The following is a 24,309-nucleotide window of genomic DNA, read 5'->3' as shown; positions in this document are numbered from 1 at the left end:
CTTGGATTCTATCAGCGGTCAGGTGTCTCAGTCCTTGTGTTAGACAGTGTCCCAAATATTTTACCCTAGTTTGGCATAATTGTAACTTGTCTTTGGACACCTTGTGTCCTGTGTCTGAAAGATGAAACAGGAGCTGTTTCGTATCCTTCAGAGATGCTTCCAGTGAATCTGAACACAGTAATAAATCGTCCACATACTGTATCAATACTGATCCACTGTCTGGTTGGAAAGACTGTAAACAATCATGCAAAGCCTGAGAAAATATACTTGGACTATCTATGAAACCTTGGGGTAATCGAGTCCACGTGTATTGGACTCCTCTGTATGTAAATGCAAACAAATATTGGCTGTCAGGGTGCAGAGGTACCGAAAAGAAAGCGGAGCAGAGGTCAATAACAGTGAAAAATTTGGCAGTGGGAGGGATTTGCATTAGGATGACAGCTGGATTTGGCACTACGGGGAACTGACTCTCAACTATTTTGTTAATCCCCCTTAGATCCTGCACTAGTCTGTAACCCCTCCCCCCACTCTTTTTAACAGGGAAGATGGGACTATTGGCAGTGCTTGACGTTCTTACCAGAATGCCCTGTTGTAGCAAGCGCTCTATTACTGGGTAAACTCCTAACTCCACCTCTGGCTTCAGAGGGTACTGTGGGATTTTTGGAGCTATCCTACCATCTTTTACTTGTACAACTACTGGAGCTACGTTTGCCATTAATCCAGTGTCTTGTCCGTCTTTTGTCCAAAGTGACTCTGGTATCTGAGATGTCATCTCTTCTATTTGGGATGGATTCCTATTTGTCATAATGGTATGTGACATTAATTTTGATGGGGAGTCTAACATGTCTCGCACTTCCTGAGCGTGTTTCTCAGGTATGTCCAAGAATACACCTTCAGGAGTACAATAAATGACGCACCCCATTTTACACAGTAAGTCTCTTCCCAGGAGATTGATTGGTGCCGATGCAGCCAGCAAAAAGGAATGCTTGGTATGCAAAGGCCCTATTGTAATCTCGGCTGGTTTGCTAACAGGGTAGTGCTGGACTACTCCTGTTACTCCCATGGCTGGAATTGTCCTACCAGTGGTTCTCATGCCCACTGTCGAATTTATCACTGACTTGGCCGCCCCTGTGTCTACAAGAAAGTTTAAAGTTTTACCAGCTACATTAATTGCGATCTCGGGTTCACTTCCAAGGTTGGCAATTAATTTTACTGGCTGCAGATTACAGGTATGGCCACACCCCTATTGGGTATGGTGACCTCCCTGAATCCCGCTGGCAGCAACTACTTGTGAGGGAGATAGTTGGGAACTACCAGAGGCATGCCAGTCTCTGTTTGGGGGATATCTTTTTGTTTCCCCTGTATGTGGCTCATAACTCCATTTCTGCGGACCTTGCTCCCAATGTCGTGTGTCGTGTCGTTGTCTAGGGGGTTGGTATGAGTTTCGTGGATTCTTTACTCTACAATCTCGTGCCATGTGTCCCTGTTTGTGACAAGAATAACAAGTAACCATACTTGACTTACCCACAGGATTTGGTGATACAAACAAAGGCTGCCTTGTGGTCAGAGCCTGTATACTTACTGACATTAATTTATCACCTTGTTGTTCCCTGTGTCTGGTGATGTTTCTATCGTGATCAATAGCAGCCTCTCTCAAAGTAGCCACAGACAGACCTCGCCAACATGGTTGTGTGGTCTGTACCCTAGTCTTCAATGACTCTTTTAAACCATCCATCAGTACCGATACTGCTACTTCCCGATGGTTTGTGTCTGTTTTAATGTCCTCTATGCCTGTGTATTTTGCCATTTCTAATAATGCTCTGTGAAAATACTCTGCAGCTGTCTCTGACTCCTTCTGTTTAATGGAGAATATCTTATTCCATTTAGCTACTGCTGGGAAATACTCTTAACTGCAAGTTTATTCTTTTCACATTATCTTGGTTGTACACATCTGTAAGAGGTACATCATGATCTAGTCCGCAATCAGCTAAAAATTGAGTTGCGTCGACATTTGAGGGTAAACATGCTCTCAGCAATATCTGCCAGTCTTTATTGTTGGGGTCTGCAGTGTTACCTAAGTCTCTGATGTATTTTTGACTGGCAACTAAGTCTTTTCTAGGGTCAGGAAATTCAGACACTATGGTCCTTAATTCCATTCGGGAAAATGGAGTGTACATGGCAATGTTCCTAATGGGAGTGGCTCCTGATGCGTCTGTTTTCCCATTTGGCACTGCTATTACTCTAACAGGTGTAATTCTAACAACCTCATTCTGTGTAGATTCTACAGGCTGTGGTGAAATAGTTTCAGCATAATGCATGGTGCCGTACTTACCAGTTGATACGACCTCACCTATCCCTCCGCTAGGGGCCTTTACTAATCTGGTGGGTGGAGCTGTGCCTACTGTGGTCTCTGCTATGGTGGCTGCTAGAGAGAGCGCTGAAATCGTTGCCGATTCGTCCTCTTGATCACACTCCTGAGGAAAGTTCAAAACAGGGTACAACTTGCACGGGTTAATACTTGCATGGGTTAATGGGTTAACATTATCATTAACATTTACACAGTTACTAAGTGATTTTGTGTTACACCTTAGTGCGTCTTTCTCCGCAATCAACTTCTCTCCTGATATATATGGTGGCGGTGGGGCCGTGGCAATCAGTTTTCTGTTAGAGCCAGATCCCGCCGCCTGAGCCAAACCTCTCTGTATCTCACCCTCCTGTTGCCACAACTGTAAATAATCATAATGCTGGATTCGTCTCTTTGTTGATTTTATGAGACATATCCTCCTCCTTAAATTTTGTAACACTTCTGAGCTGAAGCTCCCTACTCTTGGGAATTTCTCCCCGTCATGTACAGTCATTCTCTCCCATTCATCACATAAAGTTTCTGTGTGACTTCCATATTTCTCACACATTATATACCTGGCCGACCCAATTGGTCGGACCACTGAATCAACCCGAACCGAGGTTGATCGCCCCCTACCTGAACAAGTGGCCCCCATAGTTCGAAAGTGTTGCTTTATTTAGCCAACCCTTTACGCAAAACCAAATGTCAACAATAGGCTGACGGTGGCGGTTTACCGAGTACCCCACTCACTCGCCCACGCCGACCAATACGACCTGATCACACCGATATGGTGCTGGCGTACTCGACCTAGGGCCCCTGCGACCTGAACCTCTATTTACTGGAACCTGCGAGGGTTATCCGAAGAACACTTACTCTTTCCAGTAACTATTGGTTGCTGGATAGTTCCTGAGTGAGCAGCAAACTTCCCTTAAAATAAAAAAAATTACACAAATCACGTTAGAGTGTACAAATAGCGTTTGTGACCCCTTTACTCTAATGGTATTAGGTCAGATTACTAACTACTGCACACACTTACGTGCGGTCCAGTCGTTCAGTACACAAACAACTAAGCTTATGTACGGAAAGACCAATGGAATCGAAACTTACGACTGCGAATTCCTTCAGCCAGAGCTTATATGGCCTATATGGGTGTTGCACCAACCCTTTTCGGTGTTGTGCCTGTGAACTGTATAGCGGACTTCCTTGTCGGCTGTACCTGGACCTCCTGGTCTGCTATGACCTCCTGGTCTTGTTACAGTACGACCTCCTGGTCTTGTTACAGTATGACCTCCTGGTCTGCTATACTCTAATGCTCAAAATTGTATATTTAACCAGAGATGCCTCCCTAGCCACCGTGCACGTCACTTACACGCATGTACCTCACGAGTACTCGACTTTTCTTGTGGTTCAACCTTTAAAAATTGTAAAAACACTCACTCATCACATGTACACTTTTGTTTCTATTTCTATTTCTGCGCAGAAATTTTTCTTCAGATCAGGTGTGTTACCAATTAGGAGCAGGATCTGTTAATTAAAATTTCGGACACCCAAAAATAGACTTGCGTTATTTCTCGCCTCGCGTTATTTATCGCTTTGCGTTAAAAATCAACTTATCGTGACTTGAGCTACGTGGGCGTAACCGGACGCTCCGTTGCGTAACGTACGCTGCGTGCGTCTGCCTTTGGATTGCGTACGCAAGTCTTTGTTAGAGACACGTATACGCAAAGCAAAGATCCACCGTAACACAATTTATACTTTTATCAATGTAGATGATCCTTGATCATCTACCACACAAACACACTGACTTCGCCTTATCTCCCAGGCGAAACTGTGTGTTTGTCTATCTTTTAACTATATTACCTTTACTCTTAAACTATGAAATAACGGCAAATCTCTTTTTAGCACTTCTATCAACTATAAAACTGGCAGACAGGAGAGTGATATACGAAAATGAAAAAGAAAAAGAAATGCAGATATATATATGTGTGCGTGCGTGTGTACGCAAGACAGAAAAATAAACAGTTTTAAAAGGCACTAGCGTTTTGTTCTTACCTCCGGTTCCCGGATTCCTTCAGCACTCTTTACCTAAGCGAAGCAGACGCTTATCCTGTCAGCACTACGAGGGATACAACCTCCCGCCCTTTGCTGAGGGATAATGTCTGCTGATCTACCTAGTGCAGATATGTGAAGGACGGGCGAGCCGCCAATTGATAAAGCTAAATATTTATCGTATATAAAACACTTTAAGAGGTCTAAGAACACTGTACGCTATCTACGTAAGAAGTACCGTAAGGGTACGCAAGTTGTGTAGCGATCGCTCAACCGTAGTCGAGACGCTCAAGCGTCACGTTCGCTTACGGCCCAGTGATCACAGGCAGGCACGCTATTGGCTGCCGACTAACGTGATGATTCGCTATAGCGTAGCGTACGCTCGGGACCACGAGGAGATCACCAGCGGTGGAGACGCTTACAACGTTAAACCTTTATATCTATACCTTTAACGATGAGATACACAGTATACCTTAGTGTAGAGACAGAGTGTAAGTGCAACCTGGTGTAACCTGATTAACTACAAAGCTGCTTGAGCGTCACCGACGCTCAGAGAATACTTAACCCTTATAAAGAATACACAGATACCTGGGCTTAGGGTCCAAAACCTATTATATGTATTATAACTATTATACTTGCAAAAGGAATCACAGTACAAATGATACACTACAATATAACATAAACCAACTAACCAGATAAACTACACAGGAAATACAATACAATACAATTAAAGGAAAATACGAGAGAGATAGAGAGAGAGAGAGAGAGATGGCTCACAGTAAGACAATATGATTACGGAGAAAACTTACGCACAAGGGGAAACGATCGCATGCGCCTCGATATCCAGCTCCCGATTATCAGCAATGAGAACCGTTGAAGAGAGAGAGAACTGGATACGGTCGGCCTGCCTATTTATGCCCCACACACAATACAATTCAATGGTCCCTACAATCTCATTGTTCATTGGACACAGGAATTCGGCTTCGCATTATAACAAAAGGTCATAGGTTGATTCATACAGGTGGGCTGTGACTATTTCCAACTGCTCAGGTGGGAGGGAAACTGGGTTTCCCGCCGCATGGGTAATAAAGTGCAAATAAAGTAAATGTTCATAAACTTCTTATGTCCATAACTATTCGCACGAGCGATTGATCTGCTTCAAACCAACACCGGAATATTTCTAATTAAATATTCTTCCGATGGATACTAAACACCACTGTATTACTCCTGTCTGACCCTTCGTATCAAACAAAGAGGGATTCCTCTGTTCATAAACATTCTATATTAACCAAACTTTCAGAATCTATCAAAGGGACCATGATCTACAAAATACATTATTAGTGAAAATATGTAATGATTGAGTCGCACGCTACGATCGCATAAACTCTACCGTAAATACGCATACCATGCGCCTGCGGGTGCCCGCGACTGTGAGTATGCGCACGTACGGGAGAGCGTACGCATGCGCAGCACGGACCTGTGTGAGGTGCAAATATGGTAGTATGCATAGAGATATTTTTCTGACTTTGACAAACTGAAGCCTTAGGACAGTCAGGGTCTCAGCCCGTGCCTGATCCTATGTTGCAGAGGCCGTCAGGGTCTCAAAAGCGCCCACTATCCCAAATTGTTGACACAGATACCGACATGGATTCTGACTCCAGTGTCGATTACGATGATGCAAAGTTACAGCCTAAATTGGCTAAATCCATCCGTTATATGATTATAGCAATTAAGGATGTGTTGCACATCACAGAGGAAACCCCAGTCCCTGACAAGAGGGTTCATATGTATGGGGAAAAAAGGCAGGTGGTGACCTTTCCCCCTTCACATGAGCTAAATGAGTTATGTGAAAAGGCTTGGGAATCTCCAGATAAAAAACTGCAGATTTCCAAACGGATGCTTATGGCGTATCCTTTCCCGCCAACGGACAGGCTACGCTGGGAATCCTCCGCTAGGGTGGACAAAGCTTTAACACGCTTATCCAAGAGGGTAGCCCTGCCGTCACAGGATACGGCCACCCTCAAAGATGCTGCGGATAGAAAGCAAGAGGGTGCCCTGAAGTCCATTTATACACATTCAGGTACCTTACTGATGATCGCGGCGGCCTGGGTGTGTAGTGCTGTAGCAGCATGGACAGACACCCTGTCTGAGGATATTGATACCTTAGACAAGTATACTATATTAATGACCCTGGGGCATATAAAAGACGCTGTCCTATATATGAGAGACGCTCAAAGAGACATTAGTCTACTGGCTCTAGAATAAATGCTATGTCGATTTCTGCCAGAAGGGTCCTGTGGACTAGGCAATGGACAGGTGATGCCGACTCAAAAAGGCACATGGAGGTTTTACCTTACAAGGGTGAGGAATTGTTTGGGGAGGGTCTCCCGGACCTGGTCTCCACAGCTACGGCTGGAAAGTCAATTTTTTTGCCATATGTCTACTCACAACCTAAGAAAGCACCGTATTACCAAATGCAGTCCTTTCGATCGCAAAAAGGCAAGAAAGTCAGAGGTGCGTCTTTTCTTGCCAGAGGCAGGGGCAGAGGAAGGAAACTACACAACGCAGCGAGTTCCCAGGTACAGAAGTCCTCCCCAGCTTCCACTAAATCCACCGCATGACGCTGGGGCTCCACAGGCGGAGCTAGGCCCGGTGGGGGCGCGTCTCCGAAATTTCAGCCACGAGTGGGTTCACTCCCAGTTGGATCCCTGGGCAATAGAGATTGTGTCTCAGGGATACAAGCTGGAATTCGAAGAGATGCCCCCTCACCGATACCTCAAATCGGCCCTGCCAGCTTCCCCCTTATAGAGGGAAATAGTGTTAAATGCAATTCACAAATTGTATCTTCAACAGGTGGTGGTCAAGGTTCCCCTCCTTCAACAAGGAAAGGGTTGTTATTCGACCATGTTTGTAGTGCCGAAACTGGACGGTTCGGTCAGACCCATATTAAATTTAAAATCCCTGAACATATACCTGAAAAGGTTCAAGTTCAAGATGGAATCGCTCAGAGCGGTCATCGCAAGCCTGGAAGGGGGGGATTTTATGGTGTCTCTGGACATAAAGGATGCATACCTTCATGTCCCCATTTATCCACCTCATCAGGCGTACCTAAGATTTGTGGTACAGGATTGTCATTACCAATTTCAGACGTTGCCGTTTGGTCTCTCCACGGCACCGAGAATATTTACCAATGTAATGGCGGAAATGATGGTACTCCTGCGTAAGCAAGGGGTCACAATTATCCCATACTTGGACGATCTTCTCATAAAAGCGAGGTCAAGAGAGCAGTTGCTGAACAGCGTAGCACGCTCTCTGGAAGTGTTACGACAACACGGCTGGATTCTAAATATTCCAAAGTCGCAGTTGATTCCTACGACTCGTCTGCCTTTCCTGGGCATGATTCTGGACACAGACCAGAAGAGGGTTTATCTCCCGATGGAGAAGGCTCAGGAACTCATGACACTGGTCAGGAACCTATTAAAACCAAAACAGGTGTCGGTGCATCACTGCACGCGAGTCCTGGGAAAGATGGTGGCATCATACGAGGCCATTCCCTTCGGCAGGTTCCATGCGAGGACTTTTCAATGGGATCTACTGGACAAATGGTCCGGATCACATCTTCAGATGCATCGGTTAATCACCCTATCCCCCAGGGCCAGGGTGTCTCTCCTGTGGTAGCTACAGAGTGCTCACCTTCTGGAGGGCCGCAGATTCGGCATTCTGGACTGGGTCCTGGTGACCACGGATGCAAGCCTCCGAGGGTGGGGGGCAGTCACACAGGGAAGAAATTTCCAAGGTCTGTGGTCAAGTCAGGAGACTTGCCTTCACATCAACATCCTGGAACTAAGGGCCATATACATCGCCCTACGTTAAGCGGCGTCCCTGCTTCGCGACCAACCGGTTCTGATTCAGTCAGACAACATCACCGCAGTGGCTCATGTAAACCGCCAAGGCGGCACAAGGAGCAGGGTGGCGATGGTAGAAGCCACCAGAATTCTTAGCTGGGCGGAGAATCACGTAAGCGCACTGTCAGCAGTGTTCATTCCGGGAGTGGACAACTGGGAAGCAGACTTCCTCAGCAGACACGACCTCCACCCGGGAGAGTGGGGACTTCATCAAGAAGTCTTCACGCAGATTGCAAGTCGGTGGGAACTGCCACAGGAGACATGATGGCATCCCGCCTCAACAAAAAGCTACAGAAGTATTGCGCCAGGTCAAGAGACCCTCAGGCGATAGCTGTGGATGCACTGGTGACGCCGTGGGTGTTCCAGTCGGTCTATGTATTTCCTCCTCTTTCTATCATACCCAAGGTGCTGAGAATCATAAGAAAAAGAGGAGTGAGAACAATACTCATTGTTCCGGATTGGCCAAGAAGGACTTGGTATCCAGATCTGCAAGAAATGCTCACAGAGGACCCGTGGCCTCTGCCTCTAAGACAGGACTTGTTGCAACAGGGGCCCTGTCTGTTCCAAAACTTACCGCGGCTGCGGTTGAACGCCGGATCCTAGCAGAAAAAGGCATTCCAGATGAGGTCATTCCTACGCTGATAAAGGCTAGGAAGGACGTGACGGCTCAACATTATCACTGTATATGGCGAAAATATTTTGCTTTGTGTGAGGCCAGGAATTCCCCTACGGAGGAATTCCAGCTGGGCCGTTCCTTCACTTCCTACAGTCGGGAGTGACTTTGGGCCTAAAATTGGGTTCCATTAAGGTCCAGATTTCGGCCCTATCCATTTTCTTTCAAAAAGAACTGGCTTCTCTGCCTGAAGTTCAGACATTTGTAAAGGGAGTGCAGCATATTCATCCCCCTTTTGTGCCTCCAGTGGCACCTTGGGATCTTAACGTGATGTTGAGTTTCCTGAAATCACACTGGTGTGAACCACTCAAAACGGTGGAATTAAAATATCTCACGTGGAAGGTGGTCATGCTATTGGCCTTGGCCTTGGCTTCGGCTAGGCGTGTGTCAGAATTGGCGGCTTTATCACATAAAAGCCCTTATCTGGTTTTCCATGCGGATAGAGCAGAATTGTGGACCCGGCCACAATTTCTGCCGAAAGTGGTTTCATCCTTTCATATAAACCAACCTATTGTGGTGCCTGTGGCTACTACTGACTTTGAGGATTCCGAGTTACTTGATGTGGTCAGGGCTTTGAAGGTTTATGTAGCCAGAACGGCTAGGGTCAGGAATACAGAGTCTTTGTTTATCCTGTATGCTTCCAACAAGCTTGGTGCTCCTGCTTCAAAGCAGACTATTGCTCGCTGGATCTGTAATATGATTCAGCAGGCTCATTTTGCGGCTGGATTGCCGCTGCCAAAATCAATTAAGGCCCATTCCACTAGGAAGGTGGGCTCTTCTTGGGCGGCTGCCGAGGGGTCTCGGCATTACAGCTTTGCCGAGCGGCTACTTGGTCAGGTTCAAACACTTTTGCAAAGTTCTACAAGTTTGAGCAAACACAAGGTCCTCAGCCAGGGTATCAATCGGTGCTGCAGAGTCATCCGCACTCTCCCGCCCGTTTGGGAGCTTTGGTATAATCCCCATGGTCCTTACGGAGTCCCCAGCATCCACTAGGACGTTAGAGAAAATAAGATTTTACTTAACGGTAAATCTATTTCTCGTAGTCCGTAGTGGATGCTGGGCGCCCGTCCCAAGTGCGGACTATTTCTGCAATGCTTGTATATAGTTATTGCCTAAAAAAAGGGTTATGTTATAGTTGCATCAGAGTTGATCTGATACTCTGTTGTTGTTCATACTGTCAACTGGGTAAAGTTATCTCAAGTTATACGGTGTGATTGGTGTGGCTAGTTTGAGTCTTACCCTGGATTCCCAAAATCCTTTCCTTGTACTGTCAGCTCTTCCGAGCACAGTTTCTCTAACTGAGGTCTGGAGGAGGGACATAGAGGGAGGAGCCAGAGCACACCAGAATCTAAATTCTTTCTTAAAGTGCCCTGTCTCCTGCGGAGCCCGTCTATTCCCCATGGTCCTTACCGAGTCCCCAGCATCCACTACGGACTACGAGAAATAGATTTACCGGTAAGTAAAATCTTATTTTTTCTGGGTGGTGTGGGAGCAAATTAGATATATCATTGAAGGTGGCGGGCAGCGGCGCAGTGCTCAGCTCACCTTACCTCGAGAGAGAATCTGGTACTGCAGATAGGACTGTCTCAGAAGAATGCAGAATGTAAGATATTTAATAGGGATTTCTGTTGCAAAACATTTTAGTTAATGAACAGTAAGTGAAAGAGGGTAGCTCCTCTTTGTTATTGTTACAGTTGGATAAAAAAAATACTGTGTATTTTATTAGAATATACAATAAGCATGTGGGAGGGATGTGTAATGTAATATGATGGGCAGTCTGTGTGGGCCAGCAGAGGAGTGATATCTGGAATATGGCTCTGGAGTTGTATACTGTATACACAGCTTCTGGTCCTGGGCCTGTGGTGTGTGCCTTTCTGCTCCTTGGCCACTCGCTGTCAATGGCAAATGACTATCTGAATATTTTTTCTGTATTAGTTGTAAAAGGGATATGGCATCAGCATTTGGGGAACAGAAGAGTAATCACAGAAGTGGCTATGAATAACAGTGTGCTAATTGCAAACATGCCTATTGCTAAAGGAGATCCACAGCAAAGCTATTATTGGTTTGTTTTGTGATGTTAAATTATTACCAAATTCTAAATATTATTTGCCTATAATTATTACCGTATATACTCGAGTATAAGTCGACCTGAATATAAGCCGAGGGAACTATTGCAAGCCCCACCACGACGAGCGTACATTCCCGCAGTACGCCGCCACCCCTAACAGAGCCAGAAGAAAGAAGAGTGGTGAGTACTAAGCCGGCATCCCGGTTAGCGGGTCGCCGGCCATTATGGCGGCATAAGGGTACGGAGACACGCGGCTTCTACACGGGGCGGACTGAGTCTCCAGACTTAGTACACTGTAGTGTACACAGTACCCAGACTGGCAATACAGGCTTAAAAGGGGGCTTACTCCATTTCATGCACACAGACGCATAAAGCCAGTATAAAGAAGCGCGGGAAGACCACGTGCCATTGAAGGAGCGGGGCTTCACTATGAGTGGATCCAGCAGCTCACAAGCGCCATTTTACCCTACTGCAGCTATACAGACGCTGACTACAGGGACGCGCAGAGCCTCCAGATTACCTCAGTGGTGCCAGGGTGTTATAGCAGGGGGGCGTGTTATACTAGTGTACCGAATCCTTAATCTAGGTACTTAGTCTGCGACCCAGCTAAGCTTGGTTTTAGCGATAAGGGCGCCGAGTGCTGGTTCTATCCTCTCTCTATGGGGTATATTTACTAAGGTCCCGATTTTGACCGAGATGCTGTTTTTTCTTCAAAGTGTCATCTCGGTAATTTACTAAACTCAAATCACGGCAGTGATGAGGGCATTCGTATTTTTTGGGAAGTCCAAGAAAAAAATTACGAATGAATACACCATCGGTCAAAACGCGGCTGTTTAAGTATGAATCTCGGTCATTTACTAAGAAGTGCAAAGCAAAAAAAAATAAAACACTGCCGTGAAAAATTACAACTCGTAAAAAAGTGCTAAAAAAAACAGACCTGCTTTTTTGATCCGTGATTGGATAGGCATGCACGGATCCATGAGATCCGTGCATGTATATCAGTGGGAAGGGGTGGGAAAGTGGTTATTTTCAAAAAAAAAATTGCGTGGGGTCCCCCCTCCTAAGCATAACCAGCCTCGGGCTCTTTGAACCGATCCTGGTTGCAGAAATATGGGTAAAAAATTGACAGGGGATCCCCCATATTTAAGCAACCAGCATCGGGCTCTGCGCCTGGTCCTGGTTCCAAAAATACGGGGGACAAAAAGAGTAGGGGTCCCCCGTATTTTTAAAACCAGCACCGGGCTCCACTAGCTGGACAGATAATGCCACAGCCGGGGGTCACTTTTATATAGTGCCCTGCGGCCGTGGCATCAAATATCCAACTAGTCACCCCTGGCCGGGGTACCCTGGGGGAGTGGGGACCCCTTCAATCAAGGGGTCCCCCCCCCAGCCACCCAAGGGCCAGGGGTGAAGCCCGAGGCTGTCCCCCCCATCCAATGGGCTGCGGATGGGGGGCTGATAGCCTTTGTTGAAAATGTAAAGATATTGTTTTTAGTAGCAGTACTACAAGTCCCAGCAAGCCTCCCCCGCATGCTGGTACTTGGAGAACCACAAGTACCAGCATGCGGCGGAAAAACGGGCCCGCTGGTACCTGTAGTACTAATACTAAAAAAATACCTAAAAAAAGACAAGACACACACACCTTGAAAGTAAAGATTTATTACATACATCCACACAAACATACATACATACTTACCTTATGTTCACACGCAGGTCGGTCCTCTTCTCCAGTAGAATCCATGGGGTACCTGTTGAATAAATTATACTCACCAGATCCAGGGTACCAGGCTCCTTGGCGAATCCATTTGTAATCCACGTACTTGATTAAAATAAAAAAACGGAGACCCGAGCCACGCACTGAAAGGGGACCCATGTTTTCACATGGGTCCCCTTTCCCCGAATGCCAGAAACCCACTCTGACTTCTGTCTAAGTGGGTTTCTTCAGCCAATCAGGGAGCGCCACGTTGTGGCACCCTCCTGATCGGCTGTGTGCTCCTGTACTGATTGACAGGCAGCACGCGGCAGTGTTACAATGTAGCGCCTATGCGCTCCATTGTAACCAATGGTGGGAACTTTCTGCTCAGCGGTGAGGTCACTTTCGGGGTGACTAGTTGGATATTTGATGCCACGGCCGCAGGGCACTATATAAAAGTGACCCCCGGCTGTGGCATTATCTGTCCAGCTAGTGGAGCCCGGTGCTGGTTTTAAAAATACGGGGGACCCCTACTCTTTTTGTCCCCCGTATTTTTGGAACCAGGACCAGGCGCAGAGCCCGATGCTGGTTGCTTAAATATGGGGGAACCCCTGTCAATTTTTTCCCCATATTTCTCTATCGTCCTAGTGGATGCTGGGGTTCCTGAAAGGACCATGGGGGAATAGCGGCTCCGCAGGAGACAGGGCACAAAAAGTAAAGCTTTTTCCGATCAGGTGGTGTGCACTGGCTCCTCCCCCTATGACCCTCCTCCAGACTCCAGTTAGATTTTTGTGCCCGGCCGAGAAGGGTGCAATCTAGGTGGCTCTCCTAAAGAGCTGCTTAGAAAAAGTTTAGCTAGGTTTTTTATTTTACAGTGATTCCTGCTGGCAACAGGATCACTGCAGCGAGGGACTGAGGGGAGAAGGAGTCAACTCACCTGCGTGCAGGATGGATTGGCTTCTTGGCTACTGGACATCAAGCTCCAGAGGGACGATCACAGGTACAGCCTGGATGGTCACCGGAGCCGCGCCGCCGGCCCCCTTGCAGATGCTGAAGTCAGAAGAGGTCCAGAATCGGCGGCTGAAGACTCCTGCAGTCTTCTAAAGGTAGCGCACAGCACTGCAGCTGTGCGCCATTTTCCTCTCAGCACACTTCACACGGCAGTCACTGAGGGTGCAGGGCGCTGGGAGGGGGGCGCCCTGGGAGGCAAATGAGTACCTATAAAGGCTAAAAATACCTCACATATAGCCCTAGAGGCTATATGGAGATATTTAACCCCTGCCTAATTTTTCTAAATAGCGGGAGACGAGCCCGCCGGAAAAGGGGCGGGGCCTATCTCCTCAGCACACGGCGCCATTTCCTCTCACAGCTCCGCTGGTCAGGACGGCTCCCAAGTCTCTCCCCTGCACTGCACTACAGAAACAGGGTAAAACAGAGAGGGGGGGGCACATTTATGGCGATATTTTGATATAACAAAGCAGCTATAAGGGAGCACTTATTATAAGGCTATCCCTGATATATATATAGCGCTTTTGATGTGTGCTGGCAAACTCTCCCTCTGTCTCCCCAAAGGGCTAGTGGGTCCTGTCTTCATTAGGAGCATTCCCTGTGTGTCTGCTGTGTGTCGGTACGTGTGTGTCGACATGTATGAGGACGATATTGGTGTGGAGGCGGAGCAATTGCCAAATATGAGGATGTCACCCCCTAGGGAGTCGACACCAGAATGGATGCCTTTATTTATGGAACTACGGGATAGTGTCAACACGCTAAAGCAGTCGTTTGACGACATGAGACGGCCGGACAATCAATTAGTGCCTGTCCAGGCGACTCAAACACCGTCAGGGGCTGTGAAACGCCCTTTGCCTCAGTCGGTCGACACAGACCCAGACACAGGCGATGACTCCAGTGGTGACGGTGACGAATCAACCGTATTTTCCAGTAGGGCCACACGTTATATGATTTTGGCAATGAAGGAGGCGTTACATTTAGCTGATACTACAGGTACCACTAAACAGGGTATTATGTGGGGTATGAAAAAACTACCTATAGTTTTTCCTGAATCAGAAGAACTAAATGACGTGTGTAATGAAGCGTGGGTTGCCCCTGATAAAAAGCTGATAATTTCAAAGAAATTATTGGCATTATACCCTTTCCCGCCAGAGGTTAGGGAGCGCTGGGAAACACCTCCTAGGGTGGACAAGGCGCTAACACGCTTATCTAAACAAGTGGCGTTACCCTCTCCTGAGACGGCCGCACTTAAAGATCCATCAGATAGGAGGATGGAAAATATCCAAAAAAGTATATACACACATGCAGGTGTTATACTACGACCAGCTGTAGCGACTGCCTGGATGGGCAGTGCGGGGGTAGTTTGGTCAGAGTCCCTGATTGAAAATATTGATACCCTGGACAGGGACAATATTTTACTGTCGTTAGAACAAATAAAGGATGCATTTCTTTATATGCGTGATGCACAGAGGGATATATGCACACTGGCATCACGGGTAAGTGCTATGTCCATTTCGGCCAGAAGAGCTTTATGGACGCGACAGTGGACAGGCGATGCGGATTCAAAACGGCATATGGAAGTTTTGCCGTATAAGGGGGAGGAGTTATTTGGAGTCGGTCTATCAGATTTGGTGGCCACGGCTACAGCCGGGAAATCCACCTTTCTACCTCAAGTCACTCCCCAACAGAAAAAGGCACCGACTTTTCAACCGCAGCCCTTTCGTTCCTTTAAAAATAAGAGAGCAAAGGGCTATTCATATCTGCCACGAGGCAAAGGTCGAGGGAAGAGACAGCAACACGCAGCTCCTTCCCAGGATCAGAAGCCCTCCCCGGCTTCTACAAAAGCCTCAGCATGACGCTGGGGCTTCTCAAGCGGACTCGGGGACGGTGGGGGGTCGTCTCAAAAATTACAGCGCGCAGTGGGCTCACTCGCAAGTAGATCCCTGGATCCTGCAGATAATATCTCAGGGATACAGGTTGGAATTAGAGACAGATCCACCTCGCCGTTTCCTGAAGTCTGCTTTACCAACGTCCCCCTCCGAAAGGGAGACGGTGTTGGAAGCCATTCACAAGCTGTACTCTCAGCAGGTGATAGTCAAGGTACCTCTTCTGCAACAAGGGAAGGGGTATTATTCCACTCTTTTTGTGGTACCGAAGCCGGATGGCTCGGTAAGGCCTATTCTAAATCTGAAGTCCTTGAACCTGTACATAAAGAAGTTCAAGTTCAAAATGGAGTCACTCAGAGCAGTGATAGCGAACCTGGAAGAGGGGGACTTTATGGTATCCTTGGACATCAAGGATGCGTATCTCCACGTTCCAATTTACCCCTCACACCAGGGGTACCTCAGGTTCGTTGTACAAAACTGTCACTATCAGTTTCAGACGCTGCCGTTCGGATTGTCCACGGCACCTCGGATCTTTACAAAGGTAATGGCCGAGATGATGATTCTTCTTCGAAGAAAAGGCGTATTAATTATCCCATACTTGGACGATCTCCTAATAAGGGCGAGGTCCAGAGAACAGCTAGAGATGGGATTAGCACTGTCTCAAGAAGTGCTAAAACAGCACGGGTGGATTCTGAATATTCCAAAATCCCAGTTAATGCCGACAACTCGTCTGCTGTTCCTAGGGATGATTCTGGACACGGTTCAGAAAAAGGTTTTTCTCCCGGAGGAAAAAGCCAAGGAGTTATCCGAGCTTGTCAGGAACCTCCTAAAACCAGGAAAGGTGTCTGTACATCAATGCACAAGAGTCCTGGGAAAAATGGTGGCTTCTTACGAAGCAATTCCATTCGGCAGATTCCACGCAAGAATTTTCCAAAGGGATCTGTTGGACAAATGGTCAGGGTCGCATCTTCAGATGCACCTGCGGATAACCCTGTCTCCAAGGACAAGGGTGTCTCTTCTGTGGTGGTTGCAGAGTGCTCATCTATTGGAGGGCCGCAGATTCGGCATACAGGATTGGATCCTGGTGACCACGGACGCCAGCCTGAGAGGCTGGGGAGCAGTCACACAAGGAAGAAACTTCCAGGGAGTATGGACGAGCCTGGAAACGTCTCTTCACATAAACATTCTGGAACTAAGAGCAATATACAATGCTCTAAGCCAGGCAGAACCTCTGCTTCAGGGAAAACCGGTGTTGATCCAGTCGGACAACATCACGGCAGTCGCCCATGTGAACAGACAGGGCGGCACAAGAAGCAGGAGTGCAATGGCAGAAGCTGCAAGGATTCTTCGCTGGGCAGAGAATCATGTGATAGCACTGTCAGCAGTGTTCATCCCGGGAGTGGACAACTGGGAAGCAGACTTCCTCAGCAGACACGATCTTCACCCGGGAGAGTGGGGACTTCATCCAGAAGTCTTCCACATGCTGGTAACCCGTTGGGAAAGACCAATGGTGGACATGATGGCGTCTCGCCTCAACAAAAAACTGGACAGGTATTGCGCCAGGTCAAGAGATCCGCAGGCAATAGCTGTGGACGCGCTGGTAACGCCTTGGGTGTACCAGTCGGTGTATGTGTTTCCTCCTCTGCCTCTCATACCAAAAGTATTGAGAATTATACGGCAAAGAGGCGTAAGAACGATACTAGTGGTTCCGGATTGGCCAAGAAGGACTTGGTACCCGGAACTTCAAGAGATGATCACGGAAGATCCGTGGCCTCTACCTCTAAGGAGGGACTTGCTTCAGCAGGGTCCCTGTCTGTTTCAAGACTTACCGCGGCTGCGTTTGACGGCATGGCGGTTGAACGCCGGATCCTAAAGGAAAAAGGCATGCCGGAAGAAGTCATTCCTACTTTGATTAAAGCAAGGAAGGAAGTAACCGTGCAACATTATCACCGAATTTGGCGAAAATATGTTGCGTGGTGCGAAGATCGGAGTGCTCCGACGGAGGAATTTCAACTGGGTCGATTCCTACATTTCCTGCAATCAGGACTGTCAATGGGTCTCAAATTGGGATCTATTAAGGTTCAAATTTCGGCCCTGTCGATTTTCTTTCAAAAAGAATTGGCTTCAGTCCCTGAAGTCCAGACCTTTGTTAAGGGAGTGCTGCATATACAGCCTCCTGTGGTGCCTCCAGTGGCACCGTGGGATCTCAATGTGGTTTTGGACTTCCTAAAATCTCATTGGTTTGAACCACTAAAAAAGGTGGATTTGAAATATCTCACATGGAAAGTGACCATGCTTCTAGCCCTGGCTTCTGCCAGGAGAGTGTCAGAATTGGCAGCTTTATCTTACAAAAGCCCATATCTGATTTTCCATTCGGACAGGGCAGAACTGCGGACTCGTCCGCATTTTCTCCCTAAGGTGGTGTCAGCATTTCATCTGAACCAGCCTATTGTAGTGCCTGCGGCTACAAGTGACTTGGAGGACTCCAAGTTACTGGACGTTGTCAGAGCATTAAAAATATATATTGCAAGGACAGCTGGAGTCAGAAAATCTGACTCGTTGTTTATATTGTATGCACCCAACAAGATGGGTGCTCCTGCGTCTAAGCAGACGATTGCTCGTTGGATCTGTAGCACAATCCAACTTGCACATTCTGTGGCAGGCCTGCCACAGCCTAAATCTGTAAAGGCCCACTCCACAAGGAAGGTGGGCTCATCTTGGGCGGCTGCCCGAGGGGTCTCGGCATTACAACTTTGCCGAGCAGCTACGTGGTCAGGGGAGAACACGTTTGTAAAATTTTACAAATTTGATACTCTGGCTAAGGAGGACCTGGAGTTCTCTCATTCGGTGCTGCAGAGTCATCCGCACTCTCCCGCCCGTTTGGGAGCTTTGGTATAATCCCCATGGTCCTTTCAGGAACCCCAGCATCCACTAGGACGATAGAGAAAATAAGATTTTACTTACCGATAAATCTATTTCTCGGAGTCCGTAGTGGATGCTGGGCGCCCATCCCAAGTGCGGATTATCTGCATAAATTGTACATAGTTGTTGTTAACTAATTCGGGTTATTGTTGAAGGAAGCCATCTTTCAGAGGCTCCGCTGTTATCATACTGTTAACTGGGTTTAGATCACAAGTTGTACGGTGTGATTGGTGTGGCTGGTATGAGTCTTACCCGGGATTCAAAATCCTCCCTTATTGTGTACGCTCGTCCGGGCACAGTACCTAACTGGAGTCTGGAGGAGGGTCATAGGGGGAGGAGCCAGTGCACACCACCTGATCGGAAAAAGCTTTACTTTTTGTGCCCTGTCTCCTGCGGAGCCGTTATTCCCCCATGGTCCTTTCAGGAACCCCAGCATCCACTACGGACTCCGAGAAATAGATTTATCGGTAAGTAAAATCTTATTTTCTGCAACCAGGATCGGCTCAAAGAGCCCGAGGCTGGTTATGCTTAGGAGGGGGGACCCCACGCAATTTTTTTTGTGTGATTTTACAGTGTTTATTTAAAAAAAAAAAAAAATGAACCCCAGCACGGATCACACAGATCCGGCCGAGATTCATTGTGATAAAGTCGGCAGTGTTTTGCTAATCACTGCCGTAAAAAACGGGAAAAAAACACGAATGACATCGACATCGGAACAAATGAAAATGCAGAATACGACAGCTTAGTAAATTAGTCGTAATAAATTCAAAAAGTTGCAATTTTACACTTTCGATGTCATTCGTGATTGAACTTTGACCTTTTTCCGAAAATTACGAATGTTAGTAAATTTACCCCTATGTCTCTCGGGAAGGGCTCTTTGTGAGTTAATTGTGCTTTAACCTTTTCCTGTGTGTGTGCTGTCACTGCTGCAGTATTTCAGGCAAAGAGTGTGTTTCATGTAAGGCACAATGTTCCTCTTCTCCAGGGGGTACACTAGTGTGTACTTAGTATAGTATACCTTCTCAGGCTAGTGGGGCAGAACCAGCTGGACTCCATTAGGGGGATGATTTCCACCATCTCTACCAAATTATCTCGTACTGAGAAAGAGACGCAATACTTAAGACAGTCTATGGCTGAGTTTATGAAAAAGGACTCAGTACTCAGACCAAAAACGTACTTTGGCCCATATCCTGCATTCTGACTCTGATAATGAATGATCAGAAATGGAGGAAGGTGAGGTTGACATAGAGGTAGGGGAGGGTACTCTTTTGCAGGGTGTAGAGGCTCTCATAGATTCTATCAGAGGAGTCTTACATATCTCTGACAAGGTGACAGAGAAGTGGGAGGAATCTTTCTTTAATATAAAGAAAAAATCCTCAGCCACTTTTCCCGTGTCAAAGAAACTAAATACCCTGTTTGAAGAACCGTGGGTTAATCCAGATAAGAAATTTCAAATTCCTAGGCGGTTATTGTCATCTTTTCCTCCTGAGGATAAAAGAAAATGGGAAAATCCACCGATAGTTTATACATCAGTCTCCAGGCTCTCACGTAAAATAGCATTACCTGTTCCTGGTGCAGCCTCCCTAAAGGATACAGCTGATCGTAAAATTGAACTACACTCAAAGCTTTGTATACAGCTGCAAAGGTGGCCCAGAGACCCACTGTAGCATGTGGGTGGATTACTCGAGCTATTGCTAAATGGTCTGGTAATTTAATTGAGGGGTTAGACACCTTACCTCAAGAGGAAATTGTGTTACTCCTGCAACACCTACAAGACTCTGCAAACTTTATGGTGGAAGCCATAAAAGAGATAGGTTTGCTTAATGCATGCACTACAGCTCTGGCAGTGTCGGCACGCAGGGGATTATGGCTACGTCAGTGGACTGCTGACGCGGACTCCAAAAAAGGTGTGGAAGGCCTGCCTTTCACAGGGGAGGCCTTATTTGGCGATGAACTCGGCAAGTGGATCTCACGAGCTACTGCGGGTAAGTCCACTTATCTACCTTCTGCAGCTCCACCAGCCAGGAAGGCCTACTCAAGACCCGATTTACAGTCCTTTCGGACTCAAGTTTAGGGGCAAGGCCAGAGGTTCTTCTACCGCCTGCTAGAGGTGAACTATGCAAACCGGCGACTGCTGGTTCACAGGAACAGAGCTCAAGCTCTGCCTCCTCAAAACTTTCCGCATGATGGTGGACCGCGATGCCTGGGAGACAGGCAGGTGGGAGGCCAGCTACAATCCTTCAGTCAGACCTGGACAAGATCTTGCCAGGATCCCTGGGTCATAGACCTTATATCCCAAGGCTACAGGCTGGAGTTCCAGGATCTCCCACCTCACAGATTCTTCAAATCAGGCTTACCAGTTTCACAAGAAGCAAGAGTAACCTTACAAGAAGCCATTCAAAAACTGTTACAGACCTAGGTCATTGTTCCAGTTCCACCTCATCTACAAAACAAGGGATACTATTCCAGCTTGTTTGTAGTTCCGAAACCAGACGGTTCGGTAAGACCGATTCTGAATCTCAAATCATTGAACCCATACTTACGAGTATTCAAGTTTAAGATGGAGTCTCTGAGAGCGGTGATCTCGGGTCTGGAAGAGGGGGAATTCCTAGCGTCTCTGGATGTCAATGATGCGTACCTTCACATTTCGATCTGGCCGCCTCCTCAGGCTTACCTACGGTTTGTACTGCAGGACTGTCACTACCAGTTTCAGGCCCTGCCATTTGGTCTCTCCACGGCACCGAAGCTGTTCACCAAAGTGATTGCAGAGATGATGGCCCTCATTCCGAGTTGTTCGCTTGCTTGCTACTTTTAGCAGCATTGCACACACTAGGCCACCGCCCTCTGGGAGTGTATCTTAGCTTAGCAGAATTATGAACGAAAGATTAGCAGAACTGCTACTAAATAATTCTTTGCAGTTTCTGTGTAGCTCCAGACCTACTCACAGATTGCGATCAGCTCAGTCCGTTTAGTTCCTGGTTTGACGTCACAAACACGCCCTGCGTTCGGCCAGCCACTCCCCCGTTTCTCCAGACACTCCCGCGTTTTTCCCTGACACGCCTGCATTTTTTAGCACACTCCCGGAAAATGCTCAGTTACCACCCAGAAACGCCCCTTTCCTGTCAATCATTCACCGATCAGCAGTGCGACTGAAAATCGTCCCTCGAACACCAGCAAATCTAAGTTTTGTGTAAAATAACTTAGCGCATGCGCTCTGCATACCATGCGCATGCGCAGTTAGCAACAAATCGCAGCATAGCGAAAATTGGCAATGAGCGAACAACTTGGAATGACCCCCGATGATGTTACTCCGCAGACAGGGAGTAAACGGAATTCCTTACCTGGACGATCTTCTGATAAAGGCTGCATCCAGGTAGCAGTTGTTGGAGAACATTGGTCTCATGACCAGATTACTCCTGGATCATCAGTGGATTCTGAACCTACCAAAATGTCACCTAGAACCAATGCAGAAGCTTCATTTACTGGGAATGTTACGGGACACAGAGTCTCAGTGTTCCTTCCCTTGGAAAAGGCAATGGGGATCCAATCGATGGTTCAGGCTGTCTTGAAGCCGACTCGAATCTCAGTACATCTGTGCATCCGCCTTCTGGGTAAAATGGTGGCTTCTTACAAAGCAATTCAGTACGGAAGGTTTCATGCGAGGGCCTTCCAGCTGGATCTGTTGGACAAATGGCCCGGATCGCATCTTCACATGCATCAGCGGATTTGTGTGTCGCCAAAAGCCAGTATCTCCCTCCTGTGGTGGCTACAAACTTCTCACCTAGGGGGGGGTCGAAGGTTCTGGATTCAGAATTGGATTCTGCTAACCACAGACGCAAGCCTCAGAGGTTGGGGGGCAGTCACCCAGGGGGTGCAGTTTCAAGCAAGATGGTCAAGTCAGGAAATCGTTCTTACAATAAACATCCTGGAACTCGGGGCTATCTACAACACACTTCTGCAGGCCTCATCTCTTCTACAGAATCAGGCCATTCAAGTTCAGTTGGACAATGCGACAGCGGTGTCTTACATCAACCGTCAGGGCGGAACGAAAAGCAGGGCCGCAATGTTAGAGGTGTCAAGAATTCTCCTCTGGGTGGAAAAACATGCCGTGGCATTGTCGGCGATTTTTATTCCAGGAGTAGACAACTGGAAAGTAGACTTCCTCAGCAGACACCGACCTACACCCGGGGGAATGGAGCTTCCACCGGGAGGTGTTCCAGTGGCTGACATGTCAGTGGGGTTATCCACAAATCAACATGATGGCCTCTCGACTCAACAAGAAGCTCAAGCGGTATTGTTCCAGGACGAGGGACCCACAAGCTGTAGCGGTTGACGCCCTGACAACTCCGTGGGTCTACCAGCTGGTGTACATGTTTCCTCCCATTCCTCTGATCCCAAGAGTTCTCAAAAGAATAAAAAGGGAAATAGTTCAAGCAATTCTCATTGCTCCGTACTGGCCGCGAAGGGTCTGGTATGCGGATCTTCTCGAGATGCTAATCGAAGATCCAGGGCCCGTTCGTCTATCAATACTTACCACGGCTACGTTTGACAGCATGGAAGTTGAACGGCTGATTCTAGCCAGGAGAGGGATTCCTGACAAGGTTATCCCGACCATGATCCAAGCCAGGAAGGGGGTAACGTCAAAACATTACCACCGTATCTGGAAGAAATATGTCTCTTGGTGTGAGAGCAGACAATATTCTGCAGAGGAATTTCATCTGGGACATTTCCTGCTTTTTCTGCAGTCGAAAGTTGCCGTGGGCCTAGGCTCCATAAAAGTTCAGATTTCGGCCTTGTCTATTTTCTTTCAGAAACAATTGGCTTCTCTCCCTGAAGTTCAGACATTCTTGAAAGATGTTCTTCACATTCAACCTCCCTTTGTGCCTCCAACGGCACCTTGGGATCACAATTTGGTTCTGACTTTGCTCCAATCGGACTGGTTTGAACCGTTACAGGAGGTAGACGTAAATTATCTTACGTGGAAGACCGTCACGCTGTTGGCCTTGTCTTCGGTAAGGCGCGGGTTGGAGCTGGGGGCGTTGTCTCACAAGAGTCACTATTTGATTTTCCTTGAGTCCAGAGCTGAACTCAGGACTTGTCAGCAATTCCTTCCTAAGGTGGTGTCAGCGTTTCACATCAACCAGCCAATTGTTGTCCCTCTGCTACTTCAAAGTCCTTGGATGTTGTAAGGGCTTTGAAGGTATATGTAAAGCGAACTGCTCGTCAGAGGAAATAGGACTAGCCGTTCGTTTTATATGATGCCAAAAAGATTGGGTGTCCTGCTTCAAAGCAGTCAATTGCTCGCTGGATCAGGCTCACTATCCAGCATGCTTATTCCACATCAGGCTTGCTGATTCCAAAATATGTACAATCCCACTCTACTAGGTCAGTGGGTTCCTCTTGGGCAGCTGCCTGGAGTGTCTCAGCATTACAGCTCTGCTGAGCAGCTACTTGGTCGGGTTCGAACACGTTTGCAAAATTTTACAAGTTCAATACCTTGGCCTTTGAGGACCTTCAGTTTGGTCAGTCAGTTCTGCAGGAACCTCAGCACTCTCCCATCCGGTTTGGGAGCTTCGGTACTTCTCCATGGTATTAAATGGATTCTCAGTATCCCCTAGGACGTAAGAGAAAATAGGATTTTAATTACCTACCGGTAAATCCTTTTCTCGTAGTCCGTAGGGGATACTGGGTGCCCAACCGGTGCTTTGTTCTTCCTGCAAGGTTACTTGTTTAACTACTGTTGTTTGGTTCAGCTGCTGCT

Source organism: Pseudophryne corroboree, chromosome 6, assembly GCF_028390025.1.
Source record: "Pseudophryne corroboree isolate aPseCor3 chromosome 6, aPseCor3.hap2, whole genome shotgun sequence".
Lineage (NCBI taxonomy): Eukaryota > Metazoa > Chordata > Amphibia > Anura > Myobatrachidae > Pseudophryne > Pseudophryne corroboree.
Note: the sequence above shows the minus strand (reverse complement) of the source record.